Source organism: Amblyomma mixtum, chromosome 3, assembly GCF_055824585.1.
Source record: "Amblyomma mixtum isolate Tamu chromosome 3, ASM5582458v1, whole genome shotgun sequence".
Taxonomy (NCBI): domain Eukaryota; kingdom Metazoa; phylum Arthropoda; class Arachnida; order Ixodida; family Ixodidae; genus Amblyomma; species Amblyomma mixtum.
Window position 1 is genome coordinate 213565708 of NC_143014.1, and position 3979 is coordinate 213569686.

General features: G+C 44.7%; 1 non-coding gene across 1 annotated transcript; it reads right to left on the minus strand.

The window, feature by feature from the left end:
- Positions 1–1481: 1481 nt before the first annotated feature.
- Positions 1482–1553, minus strand: TRNAP-UGG (transfer RNA proline (anticodon UGG)). The gene has a single exon. It is a non-coding gene; the product is annotated as a tRNA-Pro (tRNA).
- Between the last annotated feature and the right edge of the window lie 2426 nt (positions 1554–3979).

Consider the following 3979-nt stretch of genomic DNA (forward strand, 5'->3'; position numbering starts at 1 on the left):
ACTGAGTTGCTCCAGGTCGCAGGTAAGCAAAAGTGGCGAGATCACAGGAAATCTGAAAGAGGTACCGTTTTTCGCCTCGATGCATTCGTTTCTACCTAACGATTCACGAGTAGTGCGGAACCCGCGCGTTGCTTCCGACAGAATACCGAACCTATTGCGCAAAACGTGCACTCAATAACAAGGTAAGAAATCTGTGCAGTTTTGTTGCAGACATGTGTAACAGCTTCCCTGCAACAGCGGCTCAGAATAGTGATCGATTGATAAAACGGCTCGCACACGCTAATTCGATCACTCAGTCAGCTTGTCAGCGAAATCAAAAAGCGGTATCTTGCGGTTTTTGTATCAGAAACCCATGTCGCACGGAAATACTCGGGTGAGCAGGACCGCAAGATTAATATGGGCTCATACAGCCACGTGCCGTCAGATGTCGCTGGTTAGCAGTTCCGTCACAGTTTCTGTGGTCTGTCCACTTTTGGTTACCCGTGATCTGCGACAACTCAGTGACCAAACGAAGTAGCACAAGATACGGCCCCCTGATCAGCAGCAGTGGACAGCAATGAACTGCTGGTGATAACAAAAAAACTACGCAATCTGTACATGATGCATGTTTGGAAAAAATCAGCGCGAAAGAAGAACGGGACGGAAGCAAGGTGACACGGACACCTTTCGCGCTGATTTTTACAAACATGCATTCTCTCCAACTTGCCCAGTTCAGCTTTCTTGTGCGAACGCACAGGTATGCCTCATATATCTCAGAAAAAAGCTTACAATCCTTACCTAAGAAATAATATTCGCCAAAAGAAACCGATGTTTTTTTTTACACATAAACGCCTAAAAAAGTATGCTGCATTTAGCAAAAATTGAAACCGAAAATACAAATCCCTAATTAGAAAGAATACTTTCAGTTGTACTGCATCTCAAGGCAAATTACCCGGCTCTATATCCCTGTCAGCGTAACAGGATCGCGTTTTTATCGGTTTGCATAATCATCTAATTCGTTATTATAATGACCCCACTTTTAGCGTCTGCAGCATTTTTATTTAATACTAGCGTTCGTCTTGCGAAATTAAGCTCTGTTTGGTTTGTTGCCTTAAGTGGATCTTTATTTAATTTCTGCCGGCTGCACGCATTACTTTTCTCATCTTTACCAATGTTAATGAGTGTTTTTTCTTTTAATGCTCCAGTTAGGTAGCTCCTCTAGATTTATTGTTTCACAGTGCGTTCCGTTCTACGAAGACATGTTTCATAAGCAGCGTTTCAAGTTGTCGAAACAATAAGTATTAATACACAGCGGGAGACGGCTCGCAGTAACGTGACTTCGCCATGGGCACCAAAAGTCTATGAAACCTCCCCGCGCTAGGTACTATGATTGATCAAGCCATCGGAGTCCGTAAACGTAAGCGTAGCTTTTAAGTGCGAAACGCCTTATGTATTCTATCCCTAGCACACTTTGGGAAATGAGATTAAAAAAAAAAGGTAACGGGCCCGTCCGGGATTTGAACCCGGGACCTCTCGCACCCAAAGCGAGAATCATACCCCTAGACCAACGGGCCACATGCTAACAATGTACAGAAGCACGCACTTGCGTAAGATACCCAGACATCCGGTTTTGCGATTTCTTTCTGTTTTAATCCTGAGCCGAGAGTCCATACAGCTAGTTAAAATTCTATGGTTGTTGCGTCTGTTTTATCGCACTATATTGTTCACGCAACCTATATTTTTTCAGTATTTCACAACAGTGACATTAGACACGGAATTCCATAAAAATGTGGTCAATGCAAGGCGCAGAATGGCACAAATACGAAGATACTCTCGTTGGCATGCACAAGGATGAGAATACACCGTGGCTCAGCCAGGAACAACACACATTCTGAGTGCATGCCTCAAAACAACGGTCCGGCAATCTATGAAAAGAAAAGATGATCCCCGCTCTTGGAGGCTCACACGGACTGTCCTACCGAGTGAAAAAACTCACTGCTCACCAGATCAAAGAAATCGCTACTAGAAACCTACGTATTTCAATACCTGAGCTCAAAAAGCGCGTGAGAAGCTCGGCTATTTTCAGCGAGTCCTTCGTTTAGCACCCCCTTCAGTAAAGTTATTAGCTTATTTAACGTTCATTCGTCTTAAACTGGAATACGCATGCACTCTTTGGGACCTCTACCAAAGCAACCTTTCTAACTTACTAGAAGCAACACAAAACAGCGCAGCAAGATTCGTCCACTCGGCCTATTCCTATTATGCAAGTGTCACCGAACGAAAACGTAATGCTTATCTTACAAACTTAGCGAATCGTCGTACTATAGCAAGACTGCACCTTTTTCATAAGTTTTGATATGAAGCACCTTTTTCATATTTGGTGGTCGCCATTGTGTCGGATACAGCGAAATTCGGGGTTGGTCGGGCGCATGAACGAACTTAGTATGTGTGGTGGTGAAAAGATTCTTAGTCGGTATTGGTGACTGTAGGAGTACTTTGCACTGTACTGTACTGTATGCTGCGCGTACACCTTGAAAGTGTGTCAGGAGTGGGGGCTTGAGGTGCAAAAGAAAAAAAAAAATGTCGCACAAAATATCGCGGTTAGGCGAAATGAGAAACTAGGTGCGCTATCGCCATACCAGCCGCTGTGGCTCAGTGGTTAGAGCGCTCGACTACTCAGCTGGAGTTCCCAGGTGCGAAACCGGTCGCGGCGGCGATATTTCGATGGAGGCGAAATTCAATGTCACCCATGTGCTGTGCGATGGGAGTGCACGTTAAAGATCCTCAGGTGGCCGAAATTATTCCGGAGACCTCCCCTACGGCATCTCTTTTCTCTCTTTCTTCTTTCACTCCCGCCTTCCCCCATTCCGTTACGGCGCATTTCAGGTGTCCACCGAGATGTGAGACAATTACCGCGCCATTTCTTTACCTCAAAAAAAAAAAAGAAAACAGTTTTTAATTTTATTCTCGCCGCGCTAGTACCGCGGTTTTCACTTCGGTTGCTGTTTAAGTTCCAGGCTGTTTTCGAAATCAAGCAGGCTTCAGACGAAGATAAGCGAAATCGGCGAGTGGGGGCCTTAGTGCTTGTGAACCAGGACCAGAGGGGACACTTAAGCTCTACTTCAAAGGAGTATAAACCCCTAATGTTTGGTTGCGTGTTTTCTTCTTGGCAATGTTGCGTAAGGAATTATTGTACATGGATTACCACGTGGTGTTTTTAAAGTGACAATAGACAATTTATAATCGAATTTCTTTCTCGTGCTGTTTCGATTTGAACAGCCGAATGATGTCTGACGTCAGTGTGTGCTTATAGGTCACGCGATACATAAATAACTGCGATATCATCGCTGCTTCGTCGTTTCAATTCCCTGCAATCCTAAAGCCAGCCTGCCTCAACAGACGAAATGACAACAAATCTAAAATCAGCGATTATATTACAGTTTTTCATGCCTCACGTGACCTATAAGCACGCACAGATGTCACAGTCATCGTTCGGCTGTTGAAACCGAAACAGCATGACAGAAAATTTCGAAATTGTGAGTTATTTCGCAGTCGTAGGCGAATATAACGTGCTGATTCATGTATAGTAGTGACTTCCGCATCATTCTACAGAAGAAAACGTGCCACCAAAATTAGGTGTCTATGCTCTTTTAAGGGTGTAACGCGATACCGTTAATGGGTTGAATAAAATATGTGCGGAATTGATTATTCTTTATATTCACAGATCGCTGCGAGTCCTCATACTACTTTTGGCGCTGTGGCGCAGTGGTTAAAAGCGATGCGCCACTGCCCTGTGATGAAAAGTGCTGCGACCAGTGGAGCTTTTGAGATCCAGCTTGCTCTTGCCCAGCGGCTTCTCGCGACCAATTATTAATTGCATTGTCACCTGCTAGGCAGTTTGCTTACAATCTTGTGGGCAGGTTGTGATGACGTAAAAAGGTCAGGTGACCTAAGTGGCCCGCATGCCACATACGCGGCCACCTAAACTTAACCAGTGGAG